Source organism: Manis javanica, chromosome 17 (assembly GCF_040802235.1).
Source record: "Manis javanica isolate MJ-LG chromosome 17, MJ_LKY, whole genome shotgun sequence".
Taxonomy (NCBI): Eukaryota; Metazoa; Chordata; class Mammalia; order Pholidota; family Manidae; genus Manis; species Manis javanica.
The window spans coordinates 19172-34671 of record NC_133172.1 but is presented as its reverse complement, the minus strand read 5'-3'; the positions used below and the strand labels follow the sequence as shown (position 1 = coordinate 34671).

Below are 15500 nucleotides of genomic sequence, written 5' to 3'. Positions count from 1 at the left end.
TGAATATTGTGATCAGTATCAAGTATAAAAATGTCTTTGTAATAGCAGTGAAGTACATATGGTGGCTAAGACCCCACTTGTTAGAGAGAGACAGTCCTGGGTTCAAATCACACATTGCTGTTCCTTATTGCCAGTGCACCTCAGGAAATGATTTAACCTCAGTGGGCCTGTGGTTCCCTCAATGGTAATATAGGGACGGTGAAACCCACTTACTAGGTCAAATGATTATGAAGATTAAAGTAAACAACACATTCAAAATGCCTCAGACAGAGCACGGTGCTTGGACTGTGGGGTGTAACTGTCATCCGTGATGGGAGCAAGAGCAGTGCTTTTGTCCATGGCACCCATTGTGTGAGGCCATCATATGCCATGATTCCGAGCCTGGTGCCACAGCATAAAGGGCAGTCAGGACTGCTGGCTCTGGCTGCAGAAGTGCCCAGAGTGGTTCAGGCTGAATCCTGCTTTAAGGTTCTTTTAAGGAAAAAGGAATACTAAAAAACTTTCTTAACCTTCACACCAAAGGAATTCTCTCTGAAAAAAGAAGTATAAGGTAATTTAAAAATTGTTTTAGAAAGGTTATTTTGAAACGATGCGTTTCCTGTGTCCGGACATACTACTTGGGACTCTAAATAAGGTCACATAACAGTGTATTTGTTTTGATTTCCTTTCAGAGGACAACCAGCTCTTGATTATTACCTATGCACTAAGCAGGCTTATTCCTGTTGTACACTAGCTTTATGCTGGTGTATGTGTTTCCGTAAACCTTTTTTTCCTTCTCTCTCACCATAGTATTTATAGAAATGAATGTGTTACTGCTAAAGATTTAAATTAGTAGCTGTAGAAAGGAGAATTATAATGATATAAAAGGCTTGATCCGTCACCATCTCTATCTTCTTAGTCATCTTTTTTCTCTATCTGTTTATTTTAAATCTTAAGAAAGGTTATTTTCAGGAACCATTTACTATCTTAGTCTTGGAAATTAAGAAAAAAGAATAAACTCCTTTTTATGCATAATTTCTGAATGAAAAAAGCATAGGAATCAAATGATATAATTATATTTGCTTTTTCTAAGGAAAGTTTATTTGGAAAAATACTTGTTTTTTTCCTCACCCACAATTGATTTGACTGTTCAGTGAACTGAACTTTTAATACAAGCTTCAGCTTTTCCTACCAATCCATTTCTCAATTTATGAAATCCTGGAGTCAAAAGATAGCCCGATATATGAATCGCCCTTAGAAAGCATTTATTTATAAATGCCTAAAGCAAAAATGTAAATGATGTCATTTTTCAGGTGAATTTTGGACACCAAGATAATCTGTTCCTTTTTTGTCACAGGTATATTTTCCTTGCTGAATAAAATATAACTATGTAAAAATCATAACTGGATTTAAAAAAGCTTAATTGATTGAACCCTTGAAATTCAATCAAAAGCTCCCCATGCTGGTGAATATAAAACTATTTTGCCGGATTCCTTCTTAGTGTTTTATGGTGTAAAAATGCAGTTAGTACAACTGCTGTTCCTACTGACTTCATTTGAAATCTCAGCCAAAATTCTCTCCTCAGGATTAATATTTAAAATGGGAATTACTGAAAATATTTAGTACAGATATTTTTTTGACGTGTAGACACTGAGTATGTGCATTGGTTTTTTCCACAACCCTGCCATATCATCTTGACTATGCTTTCATCCTGAATATTGTGATCAGTATCAAGTATAAAAATGTTTTTGTAATAACAGTGAAGTACATGTAGTGGCTAAGACCCCAGGTTTTAGAGAGAGACTGTCCTGGGTACAAATCACACATTGCTGTTCCTTATTGCCAGTGCACCTCAGGAAATGACTTAACCTCAGTGGGCCTGTGGTTCCCTCAATGGTAGTATAGGGACAGTGAAACCCACTTACTAGGTCAAATGATTATGAAGATTAAAGTAAACAATACATTCAAAATACCTCAGACAGAGCACGGTGCTTGGACTGTGGGGTGTAACTGTCATCCGTGATGGGAGCAAAAGCAATGCTTGTGTCCATGGCACCCATTGTGTGAGGCCATCATATGCCATGATTCCGAGCCTGGTGCCACAGCATAAAGGGCAGTCAGGACTGCTGGCTCTGGCTGCAGAAGTGCCCAGAGTGGTTCAGGCTGAATCCTGCTTTAAGGTTCTTTTAAGGAAAAAGGAATACTAAAAAAATTTTCTTAACCTTCACACCAAAGGAATTCTCTCTGAAAAAAGAAGTATAAGATAATTTAAAAATTGTTTTAGAAAGGTTATTTTGAAAGAATGCTTTTCCTATGTCTGGACATACTACTTGATACTCTAAATAAGGTCACATAACAGTGTATTTGTTTTGATTTCCTTATGGAGGACAACCAGCTCTTGATTATTACCTATGCACTAAGGAGGCTTATTCCTGTAGTACACTAGCATTATGCTGGTGTATGTGTTTCCACGAGGAGACTTATAGTGGGAAATCTGAAATATCATACAAGTAGGTAAAATATTGTACATCATGTACCTATCATCAGCTTTAGAAATTATCATATGAACAATATTGTTTTATATATATTCCCATCTACTACTACTCTTCCATAATTTGTTGAAGCAAATCTTAGACATTGTACTTCATCTGTAAATGTATCTAAAAGATAAGAATTCTTGCTTTCTACAAAAGTATCACAATGCCATTATCATACTTTAAAATGATAATTTCTTGATATCAAATATCAGACATTGTTCAAAATTTTCATTATTTAAATTCTTAACTCTCAGAATTTCCTTAACAGTTTCTCTATTTGAATCAAAATCTAGGTAAGATCCAAATATTGAGCATGTTTGATACATTCTTTAAGGCCCCTTTAATCTTCTCACAGTGTTTTCACATCTTTAAATTTATTTGTTGAATAAACTGGGTAATTTGTAGGATTTTCTATAGACTGAGTTTTGCTGTGTAGTTTATAAAGCCAGGGAACTGTTTGTGACCTTTTTATATAGACTCTCTACTTTGTTCTTTACATTTCTGCCCTTTTTCATGGCTTCCCTTAATATTAATTTCACCTTTATAAAAATATTTAAATTATTAGCCTTCATAGAATAGCTTGCATCAAGCCCCACCCCTTTGGAATGGTCCACTGAGTCCTAGGCAGGCGTGAGAATCTCAAGCTGATCCCATTGCCTCTCATCACTCTCATTCACTTACAGTGTATAAAATGAAATAGATGCTGTTAATTATAGACTGGCGATTTATATTCAGAGTGGAGAGAGTTCGAGTTAGTTAGATTTCAGGATTGTGCCAAATCTACTTATTAGATCAATTTAATAAATATTTTATCGTTAAAATGATAAAAAATACATGTTCCATTTGTATCTGGCATGCTCTGACAATCTAGGTCAGTCGGTTCAGTAAATGTGCTATTGAAATGTGGCATGAGGTCCTTGAATCTTAAGTTTAAATGGCTGCTGAATAAAGATCCTTGATATTGTCATACAGTTTTTATGTGTTAGGTAGAACCGCATGAAATTGCCTATTTTGTAAGTAAAAAATGATTACATATTTACAATTTTATATAGTTCGACCTAATGGACAACTATAGAACCTCAGAAAAGGAACTTGCAATACTTTTAACATGTTCTAAATCTCCCCTGAAATCATATATTTAGGAGAAAGAAATCAGAAGACAAGCTGTTCTTCTTCAAGTCTGTAGACATAAAGTTAAACAATTGTTGAAATGTACATTTTATGATTTTTCTTAAATCTTAATTTGGGGAGAATGATGAAAATATTTTCTTAAAACTTTCCATTATGATTCCCCCTTAAGTTTTCCCTTCATCTTACAGTTATTGCCTTGCTTTGGTATTGGTGTCTTTTGGGGGTTAAAAATTGGTTTCATGACTATGTGATTTCTGTTTCATAATGTTGTGCCAACTCTTTCTACCAGGAGGTGGAGAGGCATAGACTAGATATGGCATGGGTATGTTTATTTTTGTACATCTAACACCACATTGTGATTTGGTTGTGATATGGTTGTCACAGCAATGCATAAAGTGTAGCACTGGCTGCTGTCATATTACATACTGATGCATGGCTTTACCGCACAGTGCATTGCATACATCTGCTTGTCTGTCTATAAGTATGATCTGTCCCCAAGATTTTTAATTGAATTGTGTAAGCCTTATTGAAGGCTGCTGTCTGAAAATTTGTTACTGATGTCAGAATGAAAGTTGGATGACTGTACAGATACAATTGTGACCCATATTCTCCCATCTTTCCTGATGCAAAACTGCCATTGAATACAATGGGAATTTTCAGTTAGGTTGATGAGAGAGTATGAAATAGATTCGTGTTTTATAGCTAAATTTTAGAAGTGATATTAGAAATATCCCTTTGGAGGTATTAAAAAGAATTGATTAGATCAAACTAAGCTACTGGTAGTGCTTATCTTATTTTCATACTGTGCCTTTTAGATGCCCTTATGGCCAATGGTGCAGCTTTTATGGCTTTAAGTAGTGCATCAAGTGGCAGTCATCAGTAAATATCGCGTCCCGCCACCTAGGGCGATGGCAGGAGAACGATCACCGAAGGCCTGGTTCCTTAGGAATCTTTATTATGGGCATCCCAGCATCCATCTAGAGAAAGGCAAAAGCAAAAAACAACCACCACACTTCCTCCAGGGCAGCAGCTTATATAGCATATCCGAACCAATCAGCTGACTGATCACGCGCCAGGTTCAGTCTTATTGGAAACATGTGAAAAGCATGCTATGAGCACGAGCACGGAAATGGGGACAAGCCAATCATGGAGACTTCCTTATGCGCTGAGCTGTAGGGCCAGGAAGGGTGGTGTTTAGGAAGCAGGCACCATCTTTAGGGTGTTGTCCAGCTAGAGTGGGGCTCATCCTCTGCCGTAGGCTGGGCCCCCACAAGTAAATAGGAGTATCCCGTTTCATTGGTATTGGTATATTAACCACATCTAAGCAGAGAGCAGAGAAAAGGAACAACGGAGGAAAACGATTTGGGTCACTTGTCAAAACAACCCAGTTGTACCTCTGTTAAGGAACTGAAACGAGAGGAGGCTGAGTACGTGACTTTTTGCTGGTATTATTTCTGTTCCCCTGTCCTATATGTTCATAACATCCCATTGTATTTGTTTAGAAAGGTTCCAACACACTGCAGGTGACTCTTTGACCGTTTGTGTAAATAGGAATTTTCCTATGTAATGTCAACTCTGTACCAGAAGTAAATGTATTCTTTCATCTTTTTTATGAATTGATTTGCCTTGTCTTTACTTGAAAGAGAATAAAAGCTAAACTTTTACTAAAGATGGGATAACTCTGAAGCTTGGATGTTGATTTGAAACATTATTTTCTCTAGGATGATCCTTGCCCACATGGTAACTCGCCTCAGTGAAGAGTTGAGAAAAGGAAAAATGGAGGAAAACACTTGTGACCTGAAAGAATTACCACCTTTTACTTCTTCTAAGGAACCGATAGAGAACCTGGACCTCTACCAGGACATGACTTTTTCCCGGTATTATTTCTGTTCCCCTGTCCTATGTGTTCATAACATCCCATTGTATTTGTTTCAGAAACTTCCACCATATTACAGGTGACTTTTTGACAGTCTTTGTTAAGTAGAAATTTTCCTATGTAATGTCAACTCTGTACTGTAAGTAAATGTATTCTTTCATCTTTTTTATGAATTGATTTGCATCATCTTTACTTGACAGAGAATGAAAGCTTAACTTTTACTAAAGATAGATTACTCTAAAGCATGGATGTCGATTTGAAACATTATTTTCTCAGGGATGATCCTCACTGATATGCATACTCGCCTCAGTGAAGAGTTGAGACAAGGAAAAACGGAGGACAACGATTAGAGTCACTTGTCAAAACAACCCAGTTGTACCTCTAGTAAGAAACCAAAACAAGAGGAGTCTCTGTACCTGACTAATTGCCGGTATTATTTCTGTTCCCCTGTTCTGTATGTTTATAACATCCCATTTTATTTGTTTAGAAACCTTCCACCATACTAAAGGTGACTTTTTTTTTTTGAGAGGGCATCTCTCCTATTTATTGATCAAATGGTTGTTAATAACAATAAAATTCTGTATAGGGGACTCAATGCACAATCAGTAATCAACCCCAAGCCTAATTCTCAACAGTCTCCAATCTTCTGAAGCCTAATGAACAAGTTCTTAAATGGTGAACAAGTTCTTACATAGTAAATAAGTTCTTACATGGTGAACAGTGCAAGGGCAGTCATATCACAGAAACTTTAGGTTTTGATCACGCATCATGAACTATAAACAATCAAGTCAGATATGATTATTTGTTTGATTCTTATGCTTGATTTATATGTGAATCCAACATTTCTCCCTTATTATTATTATTATTATTATTATTATTATTTAAAATAAAATGCTGAAGTGGTAGGTAGATGCAAGATAAAGGTAGAAAACATAATGTAGTGCTGTAAGAGGGCTAACATAGATGATCAGGTCTGTGCCTATAGACTAAGTATTAATCCAAGCTAGACAAGGGCAACAAAACATCCACGGATGCCGAAGAATTCTCTCAAAATGGGGGGTGAGGTTCTAAGCCTCACCTATGTTGATCCCCAATTTCTCACCTAATGGCCCCCCTGCGACTGTGCCTGTCTTAGGTTGTTCCTCTAAAGGTGACTTTTTGACCGTTTGTGTAAATAGGAATTTTCTTATGTAATGTCAACTCTGTACTATAAGTAAATATATTCTTTCATCTTTTCCATGAATTAATTTGCATTGTCTTTACTTGAAAGAGAATGAAAGCTAAAGCTAAACTTTTTCTAACGATGGATAACTCTGAAGCATGGATGTTGATTTGGAACATTATTTTCTCTAGTACCAACCTTAATGAAATGGAAACTCATCTAAGCAAAGACCAGAGAAAAAGAAAAATAGAGGAAACACTTCTGGTAACTCGTCAGAACCAAGTTTCACTTGTGTTAAGAAAGCGAAACAAGATGACTTTAAGGACCTGTTGCAGGTATTATTTCTGTTCCCCTGTCCTATATGTTCATAACATCCCACTGTATTTGTTTAGAAACCTTTCACCATATTAAAGGTGACTTTTTGACAGTTTGTGTAAATAAGAATTTTCCTATGTAATGTAAACTCTGTACTATAAGTAAATGTATTCTTTTGTCTTTTTAGGAATTAAATTTGCATTGTGTTTACTTGAAAGAGAATAAAAGCTAAACTTTTACTAAAGAGAGATAACTCTAAAGCATCGATATTGATTTCAAACATTATTTTCTCTAGTATGACCATGACCGAAGTAGAAAATCATGAGGATGCATGGCCTTTTCATCTTCCTGTAAATTTGAACTTTGTTCCTGGTTATATCAAAGTTATTAAGCCTATGGATTTTTTCATAATTAGAAATTAATTAGTGGACAGTAAATCATTTCTGTTCAGTGTTTATTGAATGTTTGTATGTGCTCAGTACTCTTATAGTGAGCCAAGAATACATTAATTACAAGCCCTGCCTTTAGACAGGATATATATGTGTGGTTAAGGTAGTATGATACGGAAGATGAGTCAATTAAAATTATATCAGTAATTAGAAATAGTGTAATAAAGCTGTTTTGACATTGGAAGGCCACCAAACCTAGGCTGGGAGTTAAGGAAAAGTATCAGGGAAGCCTCCCAAAGTGACTAAGTGACATGTAAGCTGGAGCTTACATTGTGCATCGTTGGGATATCAATACCATTTCATGTGCATTTCACAAAAATGGATTTCATAATATTTTCAGATTATTATAAGATGGATCATTGGAAATTTTAATAATGAAAGTTTTACAATGAATCGTAGATTACAGAAAAGGCATTTGTTAAAAGTAGAAGAAAACTTATTTGCCCCTGTCCCTACCATATCGTCTTTGTGATCCTATCCGAAGGGTAAAGTGGCTTCCTGGTTGCAGTTAATGATCTTTGTTAAAACCACTTCAGACTCCTGCCAGGGAGTGACCACTGTCAGTGGGCTTTAGTTGGTTCTGGATACTGGACTCATGTGGAACCACAGGAAGGAATGAGGCTGTTTGTTTACAGAACAAACCCACATGAAGCATGTCACGTGAGAATGGCCAGGAGCCGTGGAGCTGCATGGGCCTCTACTCCACTCTCCCCGCTCCCTTTATTCCTATATACTGCTTTTGGTTAATGTAACTTGTGCCCATAACTGCAGGCAAATTCACCAGTAATTCTGGAGAAAAAAGGAACTTTACATGAAAAATAACCATAAAATATATTTTTATTAAATCCTTACGGTGTTTTTTAAAAGCATTATTTAACAGTGTATTATTTGATCTCTCCTGGGTATTCCTTGGGAGAAAATGACCGTGTTCTATAATTTATTTTCAATTTAGAAGTGTTGAGTAGAACTTAACTCATTGATGACCAACATTCTTCTCATATGTATCAAAAGATTTAAGAAATTGACCAAATGACTGATTTATTTGTTAGTAGGCTGAAATGCCAGCCTTTCAGAAGATTCTATTTACCTTTTAAAAAACTAAAATTCAGAAAACATAAAAGACTGTGAAAATATTGGTTCTATTGTGAACCAAACGGCAGAAGCTGGTGTCTAGATAGAAACTAGTTCTTTTGCTTTTTTAATCAAAATATTCAGATGCTCAGGTGGGCAGCACGTGGCCAGGACAGACTTACACAGGAAGACTTTACCAGTGTTTAAATCAACTCTTGACTTTATCTTCTGCGATTCTCCAGTCCCTGGTGGAGGATGAACTTCAGCCTCAAAATCCCCAAAACACACAGGTTCAAACACTAAAACAGAGCTTAGACATTATCAAAAATTGGAGCTTCCTTTTGAGAACGAGCCCTGGTGAATGGAGGAGGAACATAGCAGAGGGAGGCAGGCGGAGGGGAGCAGTTCTGTGTGGTCCCGTTCATGACGCCAGCTGTGTCGGAGGCAAAATTCAGTGGATTCAAGCTCCTCTAACTTCAGTTTGTTCGATTAAGCACAAACTAATGAGCTGGAAACAAAACTAACAACAGTATTACAAATATTTAAATCAGAAATTTATAGAACAGAGGGGAGGAGGCGCCTAGTTTAATGAGTCTGGGTTCTGTCAGCTGCCCTGTCCTGTGAAGGGACGGCAGAGGCGTGAGCACCGCACTCAGCGCACCTAGAATCTCACTGAGAATTCTTTCCTGGATTCCACTCTCCCTGACATTAATCATTAACCTTTTCTTGTAGTAAGGAAGAGTCTAAAGAGCAAAATATTTCTCAAAATAACATTAAAATATTTTATAAAAACTATTCTCATACATTGTATGATTCTACTTTTATGAAACACCCAGAATAAGTTAATCCATAGAGACAGAAAAACAGATTAGTTGTTTCCAGGGACTGGGATAGGGAGGAATGGAGAGTGACTGTTTAATGGGTTCGGCATGAGGTTTCACTTTAGGGTAATGACAATGTTTTGAAACTAAATAAAGGTGGTGGTAGTAGAATGTGTGGAATATACTAAGTGCCACTGAATTATCTACCTTAAAACGGCCACTTTTATGTTATGTGAATGTCACCTGAAAAAAATAATAATTCCCTGAAGAATAGGAAAATGGGTGAGGTTATGTAAGTACTGACTTAATTCTCTTATTATTGCATATATCATAATGAGAGAGTGGAAATGACTATACAAGGTATTTGATGAAAGAAATAGTTCCACTTTTACCAGCTCTCAGAGCCCCAGTGTGTACTTCATAGGTATTTCTAAAAGGTAAATTAGTGTTCAGCTTATCATACATCATATATTAGAATTAATTTAAATTTGGATATCCAAAAGCCCTCCTTCAAAATGTATTGATTTGGCTTGAAACAAGGCAGTCCTTTTATACCAAAAAGCTTAGGCAGGTGTCTTCACCATTCTGTCTTCTCTGCTCTTACAGAGAAAGAGAATCAGGTTTATCGCCCCAAAAAAGCACAGACGCCACAGTGCTTCCAATGGAAGGGCAGATCCTCGTAGTGTTTCTGTGTGAAGGGATAACACGTGCTGTTTTGTTGTTGGGATCATCATAATCCATTGCTTGAGAAAAGAGCACGGTTGAAAAGAGAAGAGAAAGAGGAATGGGGAAGATTTAACACAGAGTGGCATGTCCTGGGATGTACGTGAAGGCTCCAGGGCAGCTGTAATGTGTATCGTGCATAGGAGGCATTGACATTATTTCTAATGAAACTAAGTTGTTTTGAATGTGGGTCATAGGGTACTACAAGCCCTACAATTGGTCACAAAAGTTAAACTGGTCAAGTTGGATGAGTCCTGGAATGGAATTGTGATTCAAGTCAAACTGGAAATTGGATGGGGGGAGAAATGCTAGTTAGTTGAAATATATCTTGATCTTCTGAGAAATCTTTTTTTTCCATTTAACCTGTCTATATCCTTTATAGTCCAGAACACATGAAAGTTTTAAAATCTTCCATTTGTTAGAGGATATAAGGTGTTTTATTTCTGCTTAAATGCAATTATCTTTTTTTTCTCTTACCTTTTCAGTTTTACTTTTTATTTTACCTTTTATTATCATTTCATGTGTTTACAAAACAAAGCCACACTACAAAAGAACCTCTAAGTCATGTGTTTTCTTTCAGGTATCCAAACCTGGAAGCCTTTGCTGTCGATGTCAGGCTTGTTTTTGACAACTGTGAAGCATTTAATCAAGATGATTCTGATACAGGCAGAGCTGGCCACAGTATGAGGAAGTATTTTGAGAAAAAGTGGACAGATACTCTCAAAGTGAGCCGAAGCTACAATAATCTCTTTTTTCCTTTTCAATAAGGATGAATAAGACCAGCAATGTCAACTATATTTTACATAAATGTGCAAGGCACACGCATAATGACTTTTTTTCTTAGTAAAAGTATCACACACACAAAAACAGTATCAGAAGAATTTTACCATTTTTAAAGGCTTTACTCCTAAAGCAACCAAGGCCCTTGGTTATTGGTTTGTGTGATTTATCAGCTAATTTAGGTAGAACAGGGAAGCACACCCGAAGAATTTTCAAAGGTAAGGGTGTTACAGAGTAACAGCAATTAAAATATATCAAATTGCACTGAATATTCAACACCAGAGCTCTAATGTGGGAGATGGTTCTCCTTTCCCTCTCAATAAATATCTACTTTTCCTTTTTTTATTTTGTAGTTTATTTTATAGTGAATGTATTTAATTTTATGCATTATTCATGATTAAACCACATTCAGAATCTTCGTTTTCTGTGAAAAGGAGGAACTAGAAAATTGCTTTAAATCTTGAAAATACATGGAATGTTTTAGGAGGAATGTATCTGAGCAGGAAGGACCCCTCGTGGCCAGGCCTTTCTTCAGGTGTCTGGCCCTCCTAGTGCTGAGTGGCCCTGGACCTGCCCTGGTGGTGGCCCCACAGTGGGTGGGCATGGATTCTCGCGGCAGGAGCGCACTGACCCAGGGCACCAGGAGCCAGACTGGCTGTTTCCCGCCCCCTCCCAGTCTGCTCCCTGGGATGTCCGTGGGACAACTAGCCCTGTCACTGTGCCCCCCATGCCTGCTGAGCCCCCAGACCAGACACGTCTTTGGGGTTGCCAGTGGGTTGAGGTCTCCACACCTCTCTGGGGCCTTGTCTCACTGTGGCTGCAGGAGTTATGGGGTCAGCCGAGGTCAACCACTCCTGCCCAACCACCACCTTCTCTGCCCCTTCCACTTAGGCCCATGAGCTCCCACCTTCACCCCACCTAGTCCCCTTTCCCTCCCCTCCCCCTTCCCTCCTTTCACCCTCTGTTCCCCCCATGCCCATGGGGGTCCTGTGCTCATGGGGAGTCCTGCCCATGGGCCTCTGTTCTTACGGGGGACCCTCTGCTCATGGGGCCCTGTGCTCACGGGCCGTGTTTTCATGGGGGGCTCATGTGCCTCAGCAGCTTGTTTGGGGAGTGTGGCTTTGTCTTTTGTTCAGACTTTAATACCCCTGGTTGCCTGACCTGGGGTTGGGGAGGCATGTGTCCCACTCCAGTCCCCATCTGCAGCCCCACATCCCCGCGTTGTCCCCCTGTCCCAGGTCTGAGGCCTTGATTTGGGGAGCAGCTCTGGTGCGGTGAACAGTGGGAAGAACTCTGGGCCCTTGGTACACCTCTGTGCGAGTTGGGGCCATTGCAGGCTCATCAGAGGCTCGTGGGGGCCAGCTGGTGTGCAGAGCCAGGGGTCACCCATGTCAAGCAGCTGGTCCATTTCAGGGTTTTTAGCATCTCTTCCAGGTCGGGCCCCCTCCAACTCAGCCAAGCCCCTCTCCTGCATTTGCCTTGATTTGGGGCTGGATCACACATGGCAGTGGGCTCCTGGCAAAGACACTCTCTGGGTACACCTTCCATGTGTCCTGCTCTCCCCACTCCAGGTGCTGGTGTTCAGCAAAATCCACAGACCTTTCCTCTGAAATCCTTAGAGCTTCTGCCCCAGACAGTAAAGCCACGTTACAATAAGGTTTGTTTCCACATTTACTAGGAAGAAAAAGTACAGTGTGAATTTGGCCATAAAGAGAGTATTTTTAATTGTGGTAAAAAGCATGGAACACAAAATGTACCCTCCCAACAGTATTTAAGCACATTTTAGGACCATTGACTGTATCCCACTGTTGGGGAACAGATCTCCAGAGCATTGTCATCTAGTAGAGCTGAACTCTGTCCCTATGGAACTGCTCCCCACTCCCCTCCCCAGACCCTGGCAACCAGCCCCTGCTTTTGTTTCCATGATTTTGATGACGGCAGGTATCCCCTATGAATGGAATCATACAGGACTTGTCCCTCTGTGTCCAGCTTGTTACACTCAGCATTATGTCCTCATGTTCTGACATGTGACGGGATTTCTTTAAGGCCGAACAGTGTTCCGCTGTGGTTGGGCCGTGTTTCCTTTGCCCATTTGCCAGCGGGCACTTGTGTTGCTTCCACCGCTTGGCCACCACTGTGAATAATGCTGCAGTGAACACGGCTGTGCAGGTGTCTCTGAGATCCCGCTTCCAGTTCTTTTGGACATGTACCCAGAAGTCTCATTGCTGGGTGATGATGGTAATTGTATGTTCAGTGTTTTGAGGATTTCCCGTACTGTCTTCCACAGCAGCTGCACCATTTTACATTCCTGCCAGCAGTGCACACGGCCTCCAGTTTTTCAACCTACACTTGTCTTTTGGTTTTTGATAGTGGTTATCCTACTGGGTGGAAGACAGCATCTCACGTGGTTTTGGTTTGCTTTTCTGTCATGATGACAGGTGTTAGCACCTTTTTATACATCTGTTGGCCAACTGTGCTTCTCATTGGAGAAATGTCTCTCTGATCCTTTGTCCACATTACAGGTAGGCTGCCTGGGCTCCCCGCGTCTCCTGTGAGTCTACTTCCCACTGAGCGGCTTGTTTCCAATGTGCAGAGCTTCTCAGTTCACTGTGACCTCCTTTGTCTAGTGTTGCTTGTGCTTAAATGTCCTTTTGATCACCTGAGATCGAAAGGCAGGTGTGACTGCACCAAGTTCATCACATTCATCCCGAAGGAATCGACACCATTAGTTAGGTAAGAATGCCTTATCAAGCATGAACATACAATGTTTGCTGAGAATTTTTGTTGATGTTTATTTTGACATAATGATAGGCTTTTAGACGGGCAACAATAGGTCACCAACAGATCTTAGGCATCGTCCGTTCACAGTCCCCAAGTCTCAGCATTCTATGTTATCTTTTTGCTGCATCAGAGCACAGAGGAGGGTGTGCTGTTTCTCTGGCTATGTTTTCATGTCTGCAATAACACATTACATAAGCCAGATGGCTTCTAACAGCAGGGATTTATCTTCTTTCAGTTCTAGAGAGCACACGTCCAAACTCGAGGTGTGGGCAGGGCCACGCTCCCTCTGCCGGCTCCAGGGGAGGCTCCTTCTGGCTTCCAGCTCCTGGGAGGCTCCAGGTGGCCCTGTGAATGTGGCCACATCCCTCTTGTCTCTGCCTCTGTGTCCACATGGTTTCTCCTCTCTGGGTCTCTCCTTTTCTGACTCCTTTAAGGGTACCAGTCACTAGATTACTGGCCACCCTCATCCAGGATGACCTCACCTCAGATTTTGCAGTTAATCCCATCTGCAAACACCCTTTTCGCAAATAAGATCCCATTCACATGTTCTGGGTGAATATCTTTTTGGGGTCCAGAAAATCACCCTTTATTTTAGGAGATGACCAGGGCCCTATATTGACTGGCACTGCCAGCAACTGTGTGGGATGGGGGCGGGGGCAGAATGAAGACCCTGGCAGCACCTTTGATGGGAGGGATCAAGGCTGGGCTCAGTCAGAAAGTGACTTTCTACCTTGAGGCTCATGAAAGCACTTAGGCCACCCTTTCAGCAAAAGGGATCTAGCGCTGAGTCCAGAGTAGTTACCTCAGAAAGCATCTTATGGAATCTTGCCATTAATGGCATTATGGCATCAATAATTACAGGTATAGAAGAATCAGTCGCTGGACAAAATGACAGCACTGTCACTTTAGGCTCAGCAAGGCTGAAGCAGGAGTGTTTGAAGCCGGAAAGCTTGGACAATTGATAAAGATGGTTGTCAAGGAAAGGGAGCCCAGGCCTGTTAAGGTTGTCAAGGAAACCTCTCAGAGCAGAAGGCAGGAATTGGGGAGCTGGACTCCCTGTGGTCCTCCTAAAGTTGTCGCTGTTTTTAAGCAACATTATCTGAATGATGATCTGAGAGTCATTTTCAGTGTGGGCTCTGGTTTCAGAACTGCAGGTTCAATCAAGCCTTATTTTCTGTTACAGTTGGAGACAGGTTGCAAAGCACCTTTCTTTTTAGGGCCAAAGGCTGCTACTGCAACAGAGTGTGCCAGCACAGGAGGGGCTGAGAGGTCAAGGACCACTCCCTCCACACGAGCGCCTGGGGCAGGTGGGTCTCAGAGTCCTGCTGCATCCATCTTGTTTTTCCTTCTTCCTCCAGGCTGGAGGGTTCCGGCCAGCAGGGGGTATAGGGCTGCCAGCGTGACCATGTGAGAACTGCATCCTTCATCCTAAGACCTGGGCTGGCAGAGGCCCTCATCAAGCCCACCCACTTCCTTATAGGAAACCTAGAGACATGGTGCCCACCCTGTTGGTGGGGATGGGCTGGGAAGTGCAGTGTAGACACCAGCAGAAAAATGGAAACAGGCTCTGGCCAGCAGCTGCAAGGCTCCCCCACAATGGGATCACCTGGATGCACATGCAGTCTTGGGCCCTGTGAGCTACATACTACTATGGACTCCAATGTTCATTGCTCTGGAAATCCAGTTTTCCAGGACACTGGCAAAACAGGAGTCATGATTTTTTGGGTCCATGCAGATCCAAGCAGACACTGGATGCCAGGTGGCACAGGCTTCAGGAGTTAGCAGGGGATGTTCCATATGCTGAGCAGCAGTTTAATGAGCTCCCCTTTATGTCTCCGTTCTTTCTTACTCCCTGCTGCCTGCAAGGCAGCTGTC

At 40.6% G+C, this 15500-nt stretch overlaps 1 long non-coding RNA gene across 14 annotated transcripts in view; it reads left to right on the top strand.

The window, feature by feature from the left end:
• The window catches only part of LOC108385031 (uncharacterized), a 37532-nt gene extending 26347 nt beyond the window's left edge, over window positions 1–11185 (top strand). For 8 of the 14 annotated variants that reach the window (XR_012126468.1, XR_012126470.1, XR_012126467.1 and 5 more), the window contains 4 exons: window positions 5369–5524; window positions 5800–5953; window positions 6877–7020; window positions 10645–11185. This is a non-coding gene — a long non-coding RNA (uncharacterized lncRNA). Of the gene's footprint in view, window positions 1–3936; window positions 3970–5368; window positions 5525–5799; window positions 5954–6876; window positions 7021–10644 lie in introns of all 14 variants that reach the window. The other 6 variants (XR_012126471.1, XR_012126469.1, XR_012126480.1 and 3 more) reach the window with 3 other exon arrangements.
• Window positions 11186–15500: the final 4315 nt, after the last annotated feature.